General features: G+C 32.4%; 1 protein-coding gene across 1 annotated transcript in view; it reads left to right on the top strand.

The window, feature by feature from the left end:
- LOC107726258 (zinc transporter ZIP11-like) overlaps positions 1–16,067 on the top strand; it is a 113,690-nt gene that overhangs the window by 59,772 nt on the left and 37,851 nt on the right. The gene's annotated exons all lie outside the window — the stretch shown is intronic.

The following is a 16,067-nucleotide window of genomic DNA, read 5'->3' as shown; positions in this document are numbered from 1 at the left end:
CACACACACACACACACACACACACACACACACACACACATATAGGATTAAATGAGCAAATTGACAAAATGGGATGTCAGTTTAGTGTAATTATGACATTTTTGCTATGGTTAATGGCATTATTACTCTTATAATTTCATGATTGTAATCAGCTAATGCATTAAACCATTTTCACGCAGGATTAAAATGACTCACACTGGGCTTTTGTGAATATCATGATTATCAGCAATTATTGCCCACAGTAAAATCCACACAGGATTACTGAATGCAATCCTGTGGGAACGCACTAGTTATTTATTCAAGTAACTATGTATGGACAGCAAAACAAAATGCTAAAATAATTTAATTTATTTCAATAAATATAATATGATTACTTTAAGTAGTTAAGGAATAATGAATAACAAATTAATTAATTAATAACAAATTAATTAATTAATTAAAGTAAAATTATGAATTTATTTATTTAACTGTTTATGAAAATCAAAACAATAATTAATAATTACATTTAAATTATTAATGTATTTTAGTAATGCATTATGGTTACTTAAGCAAGCAAGTAAACAAATAAGGAAATTGTTTGTTTATTTATTTTGCAGTAGTTGTCACATTTTTGCCATGGTTACTGGTATTATTTATTTAATTAGTTCGTTTTTTATTCATTTATTTATTAAGTTCAGCTCAACCATTCAACCCTGTTACACAAATTATTGTAAGAAAAAATTATTAATATTTAATTTTCTGATTTAATTTTATAACATTCATCCTAAAATAACTAGCACCTACTGAGTGATTTCTTAGTGTGCATTTTGCTTTTATTAATTTTGTATAATTTACTTTATTATTATTATATTTATTGCTAGAAAATAACAGAAATCATGGTTTATACACAGTATTTATACAGTATGTGTCTCAAATTTTGGTAACAGGGTTGCATGAATCACAAACTGCATAGAAAATTAAAAGAAAACCAAACTACTCATATAATACTTAGTTTGACTTCCTGAAGCCAGTGTTATTTTAGGATAATTGAGGTGCTATTACAGTTTTTATTAATATTTTAAAAAAGTTTTTATTTTACGTTTTCATTTAAATTTTAAAGTTTTAGTAATTTTGTTGTGTTTATGTAATTTTTAGTATTTTCTTTTTTTTTTATATATATATGTCTATATAGTTTTGGTAAATTTTATTTCAGGTTTAGTTTTAGTTATTTTAGTACACTAAATTAATTTCGTTAATTTTATAAAAAAAAAAAATGAGGTTGAGTTTTGTTATAATAACCCTGTAATAACCTGAATGCCTGAAGCGGCTCATATGAACAGGGTTGAATGACTCTGGAGTGCATGTGCTCGTGTCTCAGAGTTTGCGCTGGTCTCAGATCAGTGTGAGTGAGGGAGAATCTCCCGTCAGGTGTGTGTGCTGACGAGTGAAATTAGGCAGATTACATCGCACCGACCACATCACATGCTTACAGAGAGCTGTGTGTGTGTGTGTGTGTGTGTGTGTGTGTGCATGCTGTTTCTTCATTATCTGTTGCTTAAGACTGCCTTTAAATTCACCCTCAGCTTTGCAAATGTTGTGTGTTTGCACACAATCACACAAAGGGGTCGAGAGTAATGGTGTTTCTGACAAAGCTATCTTATCTCCTGCTTACTCCTGTGCTGCTATTGCAAGACCGGGATTAGCTGCTTTCTCTCAAATCGGTTTCTCTCGATTGATCTCAAGCAGGAATAAATCAGCTAACAGTTTCCATGAAGCCTATACATGCACTGCATTATGAAGGTATTCAAAATGCTTTATAACACATCATCGTCTGTTTTGTACATATGTTATATATGTTATATACGTACATATATGTACAAAACATTATGTATATATGTACAAATAAGCATTATATACATGCACATACAAATACAAATATAAATAAAAATGAATATATATATATAATCAAATTATCTATATTTTAAATTCTAATAATATTAGTAATAATATTAAAATGTATTCCTTAAAGGGGACACTCCAAAGAGAAAGGAAAAAATGAAATCGCATCATATGACCCCTTTAATATTTTGTATTTTGAGAGGATTTCATTGTACTAGAAATGATCTCACCTCTTAATTACGCACAATTTATTTCTATAAAATGTATATTTTTATATATATTTAATATATATAAAATAATACAAATATTAGAAAAAAAGTTCATATTATTTTCAATTAATACAGTATTTAAGTTAAAAAATGATCAATGCATGAAAACCAGATCGATGGAATCTGGTGGGAGAAATATTTAAGACTATTTTGTCTTTTCTAATAATGTTAACTTTTTTTCATATAGCAAATATCACAAAATCACCAAGTTTCGTATGATTCAGATGAAGTACAAAATTAAAAAATTTCAAGAAATATTATTATTATTATTTTTTTTGTCTAAAATGGCCAAAGACCAAAAGAGGGTTAAATATAATACATGATATAATATAAGAAATTAATGTTGTTCATTTGTTTCAATATACAGTTTACCCATGAATGGGAATGAAATATCATTTATAGAGTTACGTCATTTAAAATGATTTCTGGATGCTGTAGTAATACCTTTTTAATTAATTTTCATATAGAGGCTTCATGGAAAGTGATTTCCTGTGGGTGCTTTTCCTCTCCAGCCATCACTGTACACATCATCCATCAGACCCGATCAGAACGAGAGAGAGAAATGTGGGGTATACAAGTGAAGATGTCTGTTTGCCGTTTCTTACATCACAAAGATAAAACCAATGCAAACTGTTAATTTTCATGCTTTTTTTGTGTAAAGCATAGCGGGGTTTGTTGTGGCCAGTGTTTCTCAGCACTGCACATTTGTCTTGTTCCAGCAGCTGATTCAGAGCCATGAGCTGAACTGAGTTTGTTGTGAGACAGTGAGGATGTGCAGTGCTGGAGAAGCCCTGTGAGCACGACTGACACACACTCTGCTTTATCTGTGCTTATGAATGTGATGCACTCATGTAGTTTCAGTTAGTATAATGTCTTGGGGATAAGAGCAATGTTTGCCTAATATATATATATATATATATTAAAGCTATTATTACATTTATTTAAAAAAAATATTTAAAATCTGATAATTGATTCAAATTGTTTGTTTTCAAAAGGCCTATAAAAACTAATTCTGAATGATTTATAAGCCTTTTGAAATATGGGGACACTCAAAATGTCCTCATAAATCACCTTCTCGTTGTAATACCTATGTCATACCCATGTCATTATACAAATTTGTATTTTTTACAAAATCCTCATAAATCACATTGTAGCTGTTAAAAACTAAATTCAATCTGACAGCAAACCCACAGTCCGTAACCAAAGCATCGCTCTTCAATCCAAATGTGAAGAATGTGTTTACATGCAGCTGAAATATTAAAGGCACAGCAGCCAAAAACAGTCCTTTTTCTTCTATTGGTCAGCGAGAGGGAGGAAAATGGTTATGGAAAACTAAATTATGACTGTCTTTAAGCCCTTCTGTATTTGCTCGCCTCTCTGAATGACGAGCAAATATCCTGCTATCACACTTGCGTCTGTGTTTGCACCTCTTCCTTTCTCTGCCTCAGTGTTTATAATGTGGAGTATTTGCTGTTTATTCTCCTGCTGCTGTTTTTTGTGAAATCCCTTCTATCTTTGGCCCCCGAGGCTCCTGCTTGTTATGTGAGCGAGTATTTGAAGGTGAAGATGGAGGTGGAGCTCATCCGCCGAGCATTTGCTAGGAAACACAGCAGGCCTGAATAGACAACAGTATCGCTCATTCTCTCTTCCATCACCGGGGGTCTCAGCAGCAGAATATCAGCAGCTCGTGCTGAGTCCGTCTTTCACATTGCACCGACAGCAGGGTTTCGGTAGATGCCGCGCGGCGCTGTTTGTAAACACAGTCACCATGAATGCCGCAAGGTAGGATAGAATGAGCGACAGCGCCAAGTAGGACGTGTGTTGCTGGATGGACCTGGAACAATTTTCCTGTCAAATAACTCCAGTCATAAACATAAAATCTGATTGATGGATGGATGGATGGATGGATGGATGGATGGATGGATGGATGGATGGATGGATGGATGGATGGATGGATGGATGGATGGATGATGGATGGATGGATGGATGATGGATGGATGGATAGATGGTTAATGGATGGATTGATGGATGGATGGATTGATTGATTGATGATTGATTTGATTGATTGATTGATTGATTGATTGATTGATTGATTGATTGATTGATTGATTGATGGATGATGGATGGATGGATGGTTAATGGATGGATGGATGGATGGATGGATGGATTGAAATATATGTCCTACTTGGCAAAGTCATGTTAAGTAGCTTTTATTCCAAAAAGAAGTTCGAGGCACTACAGGAAGAAACGTTTTCATGCACTGGTCAGTTTTGAGATTTTGGGCTCTTTGGTTTTTCATAAGAGCTGCTTCTGACTAGTGCAAAGCAACAAAATACACTGTTTATTAATACACTTTATCTGTTTGCATTTGTAGATTTCAATCTGGAGCTTTTTTTTCTCCAGAAAAGTCAGACATCTCCATAGTTTTATCTGTTTTCTTTTACAGTGCATGGGGTTTGTTCACATATATGATTTGCCTGATGTTATACAACATTTTTGTTTTTCCTAAAAACATGGTGACATTTTTTTTTCTGTCTGCTGGAAAAAAAAGAAATCCAAAATCCTCTCTGTAAAAACCTCTAAAATGTCAACAAAATTAAACTATAATTTTGAATCTGGCTTCATCCAGTGTTCAGATTAATTCTGGAAATGTATGCAAATCAATACATATTTTATCAGATAATGCTTCATTCGCATATTTAAACTTGTAATTCAAAATATGTTTACAATTCTTAATGCAATCAAACAACAGTAAGTATGGTAATATCTATCAGTTATTTATTTATTTATGTTTACCCTATTCACCTGTGGTGTCTTAATAAGTAAACAATTATTCATAATATTATTGCATATATAGTTACTACGAGCAAATTAAGACATGGTTGTTCTTTTCCGTTCTGAGGAGATGCTCATTTATACTGCTCAGTAATTTAATCATTCATTCTCCTTCATGTCCTTCACATTATGTTAAAATATGTGTGCACAAAACCAGTCCTGAATGTATCAGAGATCATGTGAGCGGTGAGAGACTTCTGGTACTTTCACCTGCTTGTTTGTTTATTGATTTATTCTAATTTCCCGTCTCTGAATGTGCGCTTGACATTCATGGCTGATATCTAGTTTACATGCTGCTAAAATCGAGTACGTTTCAGCAATTTGCCACTTTTCTGGAAAACATTCAACACAGACTCATTGGAAAAAAATTGAGAAAAAATGAACACTTGAAGACCGTGGCAGTAAAACACGAACAAATTATATTCATTTTCACACAAACTATGATTACAAGGGGGGAGATTATTGATTAATTAAGACTTATTTCCACATAGTTGCATGACTTTTGCACTTTTACCACAGTGCATGATTTGTAAACTAACACATTTTGATGTTTGCATCTCATAAGCAGCTCCATATGTGTGTCTTTTCTGATGTAGTAAACTTGCTCGGTAGCGCACCCGGTGCAGCGTTGCACTTGTGATGTGAAGCGCTCTGGTACGAGTCCGTCAAACACCAGTCACGATAAAAGAGCTCAGAGACTCGAAACTGAAATGTTTTTAGCGTCACTCACTGGTCACTTTGAAAGCTTTGCGAAACGTGCAAGAAGCAACATAATATCATTTTTTCGCAGGAAAGGTCACCACAGGCATTCTCAATGAGTTGAAAACATCGCCTTATCCAGTACTTTGTTCTTGTTCAAAAAGTGCATGTAGTATCAACTCAGCACTAGAGATATAAAAAAGACTGAACAATGATGCCAATCAAATAATATATATTCCAAATTATAATGCTGCTTTTCTGAAGAAGTCTAGTTATTGTGATAAAAGAAAAGCCTGGTTGTGTACATCTATATAGACATTATAGAATTAAAATGAGTGGGTTATTTCAGTATGAGAAGTATTTCTTCTAGTTAATCCCACAGTGAATGGCTTTCATGGTCAGTTGCATTGAAATATCAAAGATGAGCTTGTTTGCTTTAATCAGGCGTAAAACGCTCATAGATAGCAAGTTGCTAATGTCGATCATTCTCAGTTTCTGATGGATTCCCTCATCTAAATCCTTCATGAAGAATATCACAACCTTCTTTTCTTTCTTGCATTAGCAGTTTATCAGTGCAGTCAATTGTCTGTGGTTAGGTTTAACACATTTGAGTTGATGCCAAGCTTTAGTACACGAAGGAAAATTCAGGACGGTGAGGTTTTGAACTTCTTTATTCTGCCACTAAAACGACTGATGAAATTCGCTCACGAAGTTGATAGTTGGCCGGTTTCCCTTTGAAATCCTCTTTGTTTCAGAACAACTGATTTACCAAAAGTGTGTAAATGTGAATGGCCTGAGTGGTTGTGATGGCCGTAGCAGTGTTTTATCACCCGCTCCCACACGACTGAGGTGATTCAGGTGCTTGAGGACAGAGCTGGCCTTTGAAAGACAGCCGCGCATGTCCTGTGTGTTTGATCGCTCACGGCCAGCTGACTTGTGTTTCTCAGTCTCTGATGGAGAGCGTGAAGCAGTCAGTCTGGATACTCAACACGGCAGTGTGGTTATGGCCATAAGAAGCCCTTTCACAGAGACTACAGGAAACCGTTCAGCATTACCAATAATATTTTTAATAATTGTCTCTTGGGATTTTTTTATTAAACTGAGAGGATCTTGAGATGCCAGATCTTGAGTAATCGGTTCTTGCAATTATTGAGGTATTATGATTGTCTTATCATAAGCCCCTGATGATGAGAGATGAATTCGCAATGGTGATGCATGCCATCAAAATCAAGGTGCTGTGGTTATTTGTATACAATTACCAAATGGCACAAAGGATTTTCAAACAAACAAATAAAACATAAATTATATATTTTTATATTCTGTTATCTTTTTATTTTAAAGTTTTAGTAATTGTGGTGTTTGTTTTATTTTTCATTTATTATTATTATTATTATTTATTATTTATTTATTTTAGTTAACTTTATTAATTACAGTAATAATAACAACAATAAGAATTAATAATATTAACTATATATATATATAATAGATTAATTTGAATAGTTATTTTGAAAATTAATAAAATAAATAATTAATATGTAACATTAATGTAATATTACTTTTAATATTTTTCTTCTGATACTGAGAACTTAAAAGGCCTACATGCTAATATTGATACCTGCAATGCTTTTTATCATTGATTTATTGTGTATCGAATATTTATTAATAATTAGTCATATTTAATAGAAACTAACTAATAACTCGGCCAAATACAGCAAAATCGAACACATTGAATATTTCATCCTAACCCCTCTCTAAACACACGTTTTCACTTAGTCCAGCATAAAAGACAGAATTGAAGTCCCTGGGAAGTAACACTTATTAATTGACAGCTCTAGCTGTTTGAAGGTCAGGGCTGTGTGTGTGTGAGTGTTTTCAGTTTGTGTCTGTCGACTTAACGCTGTGCAAGTATATACAGCAGTCAATGACATGTGACCGTTTTCTGACCAGATGCAACACGGTAAAGCATTGAGCGATAAAAGCTGTGCCTCGTTCACACTGACAGCTGGAGGTTAAGTGGTTGTTGGTGGCTGTGTAACAGGATAGCTTTTGAAAACCTGAACACAAAACAATACAGTGTCATTCTTGAAATATCTTGCTGCTAGAATGCAGAGGAAAGCATCTGTAAATTTGTGCAGTGCATGATGCATCATATGATGTCAAATAGCATCATATTGGCCATTTATTATAATTAAATTAACTGCATTGCTGGACTCAAAATGTTTTTTTGAATTTTTTATTTTTTTGTTTGGTTTTTTCATTCGTTTTTAGTAAAACATCAATTCATATTTTGGTTTTGATGCTTCTGCTCATCAAGGCTGCATTTATTTGATCAGAGATACAGAAAAAACTGTAATATTGTGAAATATAATTGCAATTTAAAATAACGGTTTTCCAATTTAATATACTTTGAAATATAATTTATTCCTGTGATCAAAGCTGTATTTTCAGCATCATTACTCCAGTCTTCAGTGTCACATGATCTTCAGAAATCATTCTAATATGCTGATTTATTACAGTTTTGCTGCTTAATATTTTTTTGAAACCTGTGATACTTTTTTCAGGATAATTCGATTAATAAAAAGTTAAAAAAGAACAGCATTTATTAAAAATAGAAATCTTTTGTAGCAATATACACTACCATTTAAAAGGTTGGGGTCAGTATTTTTTTATTTTTTTAAGAAATGAATGCTTTTATTCAGCAAGGATGTGTTAAATTGATAAAAAGGTGATGAAAAAGACTTATATTGTTAGAAAAGTTTTTTTTTCTATTTTAAATAAATGCAGTTCTTTCTAACTTTATTCATCAAAGAATCCTGAAAAAAGTATCACAGGTTCCAAAAAAAAAAAAAAAAAGCAGCAAAACTGTAATGAATCAGCATATTAGAATGATTTCACTGAAGACTGGAGTAATGATGCTGAAAATTCAGCTTGCATCACAGGAATACATTATATTTTAAAGTAAATTAAATTAGAAAACCATTATTTTAAATGGTAATTATATTTTACAGCGTTACTGTTTTTTCTGTATTTTTGGTCAAATATATGCAGCCTTGATGAGCTTCTTTAAAATTCATTAAAAATCTACTGATCCCAAACTTTTGAGCAGCAGTGTATATAATAAAGCTTGAAACATTTACAACCTGCATGCATTAAACATGAAAATGCCACTAGTTAGCAATAATACTGTTAAACAGCCTGAAATAAACTGAAACTACAAAAATCTCAAAACAAAAACTAACAGTGATAGAGTAAAAACTTTGTTAGTTAAGTTTCAAGCTGTATCTTATACAGTGCCATGCATCAAAAACTAAAATGAATTTGTCAGTCCCAAGGCTGTATTTATTTTGTCAAAAATACAGTAAAAACTGTGAAATATTATTTCAATTTAAAATAACCGTTTTCTATGTGAATATATGTTAAACTGTAATTTATTTCTGTGATCAAAGCTGTATTTTCAGCATCATTACTCCAGTCTTCAGTGTCACATGATCTTCAGAAATCATTCTAATATGCTGATTTGCTGCTCAAGAAACATTTCTGATTATTATCAGTGTTGATAATGTTGTCGTGCTGCTTCATATTTTTGTAGTTTCAGTTTCAGCAGGTTGTAAATGTTTCATATACCATGCATCAAATACTAAAATGTACTTTTTGGTCGTTATGGAATCATGAAATGTATTGTAGTTTAGTTTAATTGAATATAAACTGGACTGCAGACTCCTACAGACACAATCAGAAATACAGAGCTGAAACCTCCAGAGCACCGTGTTCTTTCGGAACGACAGCAGCTCTGATGAATGTGTGCTTGTTTCATAATGGCATGTGGAGCGTTTCTGCTGTTCAATGCCTGCTCGCATAAACGGCAGATAAGGTGAGCTGAGGTTAAAGCAGCGTGTGCGGTTTGTTTCGTGAGTCGCCTCCGTCCTCGTGCTGCATTATGGAGCGCATATGCTGGTGGAGTGATTCTGTGAATATGCACGCTTAGACTGCTACTGCCGACACATGATGAATATACAGTATGAATGTAAGCATGATTATTCAAGCTGCGTGTCGGCTTGGGTTTGACTGCGACCGCTGGCCGAGCGTTTCTATGGTGACGTGAAGATAGGGATATAAGATGGAAATGATCAATTTCCACAAGCCCGCTGTGTTATGATGACCGCTATTTGGGGCTGGATGCCTTTTTCATTTTAGAAGGTTTTTATTTTATTTCTGATTTTAAGCATTCTGTCAGACAGAGGTTGTCTTTAAGTGCCGATAAATCTTTAGATAAATAAAAAAATTAACATGTTATTGTTTGTGTTCTGAACTCGTGATGAACCAAAATGATTTTACCAAAATGAAATGTTTATCAAGGTCATGCTGTCGTATCATTAGCATTCAAAAGTCAACAGGACGACTACTTTATACATTAATAAATGTAATATTAAAAGCAAACATTTTATGTCTTCATTATGTGATTTGGGAGATATTAGATATTAGGTTTGATAATTCTTGTCAGATAAAAAACTATTATTTTTTAAGAGTTTAATGACAGTTCAAAGGCAAATTGTTTTTGTTTTTCTTTTTTTTTTTTAAGTACTGCTACATGGAGATGTAATATACAGTATTTATTAAAAAATAAATAACTGTCAATTGAAGTAAAATATTGGTTGTTATATTATGAAATGTAATGGACATCTAATATATTTATATATTTATTAAAAATGAAATTACTGTCACATGAAGTAAAAATATTTATAATATTTAAGTTATATTATACAATGTCATGTATTTATTTATTTATTAAAAAAACGTCACATGTAGTAATAGTATTTTTAATATATAAGTTATATCATATAATGTACTGGACATGCAATATATTTATTATACATTTATACAAAAAATAATTGCCACGTTATATAATGTAATTCACATGTAATATATTTATATATAAAATATATAACTGTTACATGAAGTTATATTATATAATATAATTGGCATATAATGTATTTATATATTTAATAAAAAAATAAATGTCACATGAAGTCAAATGGTTTAAATATTTTAAGTTATATTATTATTATATAATGAGCATGTAATATATTTATAAATTTATAAAAAAAAAATTAAATGCAGTAACTCATATGAAGTAAAAAAAATATATATTTAAAATAATCAGTTATATTTTATTATATTAAATATTATATTTAGTAATATTTAATATAATAGTTTATGTATACATTTATAATTTGTTATAACTATTAATAATATAATGCATTATATTTTTTGATAGTTAATTAACATATTAAAGCATGCAGAGCACTGAATGTCAGAATTTTGTTTTTATTGACTTCAGATTCTCAAGTTGACACATGGTGCTTCATCATATTCATCATATGATAGTGGATTGACAGAGATGGATGCTCTCTCTCAGTGTTTGATATACTGTACAGTACTGTACTCAATCAAACACACCTCTGATGACATTTGTGAGGTGAATTATGAAGATCTCTCTCTCTCTCTCTCGAGTCTGTCTCCAGCTGAGAGCATCAGTGCTTGTGTGGTTTTCTAGCCATACATGTATACGTGACGTGCTTGTAATGTCAGCATTTGAATGATTGGATCTTGGACTCGCAGACAAAAGCTCAGCAAGCTCATAACCGGTGTAAAATATTCAGAGTGGCAAATGTTGTGTTGCAGTCACTGCCAGTGGAGTATGCACGGTTTGATTTCTATAAATCTCCTGCATATGATGGAGGAGTTGAGGGAAAATATAAGAAAGGACTGTGTGTGTGTGTGTGGGCGTTTATGTAAAAGTGCATGTGATTAGATTGGCATTACAGTGGCCCTGAATTGGGTTAAAATGCCCCAGCGGGCCACAGCCGGCCAGTAGAGGGTGCTGATGTCTCCTGCTTTGTTTTGGGTAAAATCATTGCAGTGAATCAAGCTGTAGTGTATTTGACAGGATCAGTGTGTTATATCTGTAAATGCATATCAGTCAGACTCATGTGACTTTATTTATTCTGTCGAACACAAAAGATGTCGGGATGAATGTCGTGCAAAGGAAGTAGACAGTAGCTGTCATGCTCCAGAAAGGGCATAAAAGACCATATACTGTAAGTATAGAAATACATGTAATATTTCATGTGTTTTAAAGCCCTATAAATTACCATACACCAAGTTTGGGGTGTTATTATTATTATTTTTTTTTTTTAAGTAATACTTTTATTCAGCAAGGACACAAAAGTGACAGGAAAGACATTTATAATGTTACAAAAAGATTTATATTTCGAATAAATTCTGTTCTTTTATACTTTCTATAAAAGTATATTTATTTTTCCACAAAAATATTGTGCAGCACAACTGTTTTCAACATTGATAATAATCAGAAATGTTTCTTGAGCAGCAAATCAGCATATTAGAATGATTTCTGAAGATCATGTGACACTGAAGACTGGAGTAATGATGCTGAAAATTCAGCTTTGATCACAGAAATAAATTACAGTTTAACAGATATTCACATAGAAAACAGCTAGTTTAAATTGTAATAATATTTCACAATTTTTACTGTGTATTTTCACAACTTTACTGAGTATAAGAGACTTCTTTCAAAAACATAAAAAATCTTACCAACCTCAAACTTTTGTAAGTTAATAGGATTTTTGACATGCTATCTTCACAACTTTTGTTTTTTTTTTTGCACTTTTAGTTCCTTATACTTCAGTTATCACAAATTTTTCAAGGCCAACAAGTTATTAAACTGTCACATACTCGTCTTTCTCTTTACGCCGCATATTGTGCAAGTATAATTTGTTTTGAAAAGGCCTTGTGACTGATTGCTGAAGACAGATTTGAGCCTCCTGGTGCCAAACCAAGCATATGCAAATCAATCCGTGATATGGGATGTAGCTGCAGAGCACACATTAGCATATTGTCAAGAAAACCAGCAAACAAGCTGTAATCAACAGAAAAACCGGACGCCTGTGGAGAGAATTTGATCGACACAAATAGCAGCCTGGTCTTCTCTGGCACGCTGTTCTGACCTTTAAATCAAAATATGTTTGAGTTGAAGATATGTTTTTTTTTTGTTTATGCCACACTGTTATATTGTCACTAATATTTTAGTGATGTGGACAGTATCAGGCCTGTGTTTGCATGGATTCACTGGATGCTTATTAAGTTGCTTATTAAGCGATAGCAAAGTGGTTTTATTTTCCTGAGTGCAATTCTGCATGCTACAATCCATGAAACAACTAATTATTGTTAAGACAATCTGTGAACATGAATGATATCTCAATTTGCATGGCTTGTGAAGGGTGTGCTATTAATTTTCTAAACTATTTTCACCTGGCAGACGATTAAACAAGTGCAGAAAATGACATATACTTACATCAAGGGAACAACTGAGTCATATCTAGGCACCAGAGTATCATAAAGATTTGAGTGTGAACTTGTTTGACTGAACAAGAAATCACAAAAGCAACCTAACCTCATCCCAGTGATGCTTGCATGGGCAAACACCTAAAAATCACAGTCTTGTATTTCACTGCAACATCCAGGCAGCAGCATCACTCATCGTGTGATTCCATAAGCAGATCTAAGCTAAATTAATGTGCATTTTGGATTTTACGGTACAAATAAAGTTTCAGTTCAGATTCTATAATGGACAAAGTAGCTGTTTTGGACAGACTGTTTTGACCGTTTCAGATATATTATTTATTAATTTTAGAGATATTGTGGCTGCCAACCTGAAAAAATTACAACAAATTATTGTTCATCTAAGGCTTTCATCTAAGAATCTGCAATTAATTCAGCTATCAGTGTGAATATCTTCTCTATCGCTCATCTGTGGCATGCTTTATGCTCCAGTTAAATATATATATATATATATATTCATTCTTTTCTTTATTTGATTTGATTGGCTTCTGGTTAATGATAATAACCCTGCATCTCATTAATTAAAGCAGGACTAAGCCTCACTGAGGCTGAAATGACATCTGTACTATTTTCTAAAATCATTATTTCTATAATTTCTTAATGTATATTTATTAAAATGCACAATGCATGTTGCATTTTATGGCTGTGCAGCATAGTTGCTGTGGTTATTAATTGTTTATTTTATTTTATTTTAATAATTTTTAAATTAATTGTATTACTTTTTTAAATTATTTATATAATTGCTCAATAAATATTCATGAAATGCACATTGCTTGTTACATTTTATGGCTCTGCAACTTGCTCCAGTTGAATTATTAAATAAAATGCAAACAAAAGTACCACGTTTATTTTATTTTATTTATTTTATTTTATTTCTCAATGAATATTCATGAAATGCACATTGCTAGTTACGTTTGAATTATGAAATAAAATGCAAATAAAAGTGCCACATTATTTTATTTTATTTTATTTCTCAATGAATATTCATTAAATGCACATTGCTTGTTACATTTTATGGCTCTGCAACTTGCTCCAGTTGAATTATTAAATAAAATGCAACCTAAAGTGCCACATTTCTATTTATATATTTATGTACTTTATTTTATTAATTTTATTTTTATTAATTATCTTTATTAATTGTATTATTTTTTTGTATTAATTAATACTATAATTTCGGTAACACTTTACAATAAGGTTCATTAGTTAACCTTAGTTAACATGAACTAAGAATTAACAATACTTCAACGGCATTTATTCATCTTAGTTAATGTTAATTCCAACATTTACTAATGCATTATTAAAATCAAAAGTTGTGCTTGTTAACATTAGTTAATGTACTGTGAACTAATATGAACTAACAGTGAACGACTGTATTTTCATGAACTAACATTAAGAAAGATTAATAAATACTGTAATAAATGTATTGTTCATTGTTTGTTCGTGTCAGTTAACACATTAACTAAATTTAACAAATGGAACCTTATTGTAAAGTGTTACCATAATTTCTCAGTGAATATTCATGAAATGCACATTGCTTTCATTTTATGGCTATACAACATATTTTGAAAAAAATTTTTGCTGCAGAGGAAATTTCGATACTGGACTATTGTATCTGGCCATTATCTGGCCATTATAACAGCGTTATCATTCATGAAGAGATTCGGCCTTCGCATGTTGTCCTTCCCTCATAATTAATTCACATGTGATGATGTTTCATACTCCGCATGTGAACTCACCTCAGCCCTCATCTGAAAATCCTCCAGTCTTTTTCTGTGTGTGCTCCGGCGATCACACATGACGGATGTGCTCCTCATGACCTTTAAGCCCAAGTAATCTGCATTCATTATGTGATTGAGAGACGTGTTTCAGTGAGGACAATTGAGGGTCATCAGTGTCATTGTCTTCTATTTGCTAATTCTCACCGCATGCATTCATAATTGCGCTCTAAAGTGATGGGTAATTGGTGGACTTTCAGATGCACTCCCGATACATTTTTTCCCTCCTTTTTATAGTGATAGCGAAGGAAATAAATGATTTGACAATTGACGTTTAAGTAGCGATAAAAGCTGTGATAAATACAGTGGGAGATTTGAGGGTTCCTTGAGGAGATAAAAGCTCAGGTCAGCTTTGAAAAGAGCCGTTCGTTTTTTTACATTCTGATGATTATTAGCAGTGTCTTCATATTGATCAAGGGAAAACAATTCGACTACAGTAATGAGACTACAGTAATGAGACTACAGTAATGATTTATTGGATGTATTGAACTCAGCAGGCTCAATCTGAGACTAAACAACTGATTAGTTAATATTTTATCTTGCACTTTGTGTTTGATTTGATCAATTTATCGGCACATTTTATGAGCAAGGTACTCAAACAAGGCCTGAAACACACAAACAAAAGTTTTTTTTTTTCTTCCTTCACTTTCAAGGTCTTTTCAAGCACAACATAAACAAAATTATTGAAATAAATTCAATCAGCATTGAACTGAATTAAGCTGAATATTGACACTATTGTCTGCTGTTGGAAAAACAACTGAAAATCAATTTGTTTTATAGTTGACGATTTTTTTCAATGATATATAAATATAAAAATATAAAATATATGTGTACTACATACAATATAGTAATTATGTATCTGTCTGTCTGTCTGTCTGTCTGTCTGTCTGTCTGTCTGTCTGTCTGTCTGTCTGTCTGTCGATCTGTCTGTCTGTCTGTCTGGCTGTCTGTCTGTCTGGCTGGCTGGCAAACATTCTGCAGACCTGAAATTTAGTTTCATAATTGATGATTTTTGCAGTATTAACACAGTTATTTTCCAGTTTTTTACTGTATTGTATAAAACACTATTTAAGTTAATGTGGCTTGACTTCAACAAACGGTCAGTGAAAGAAATTGCGTTAGAAAATGTTGCTGGTCAGCCCCGAGAGGTCTCATTTTATCAGCCGTTTTAACGTCTTTTCATTTTCTTTTT

Source organism: Sinocyclocheilus rhinocerous, unplaced genomic scaffold (genome assembly GCF_001515625.1).
Source record: "Sinocyclocheilus rhinocerous isolate Xijiao unplaced genomic scaffold, SAMN03320098_v1.1 scaffold546, whole genome shotgun sequence".
In the NCBI taxonomy this organism is placed as follows: domain Eukaryota; kingdom Metazoa; phylum Chordata; class Actinopteri; order Cypriniformes; family Cyprinidae; genus Sinocyclocheilus; species Sinocyclocheilus rhinocerous.
Note: the sequence above shows the minus strand (reverse complement) of the source record. Positions and strands in the feature narration are given on the sequence as shown.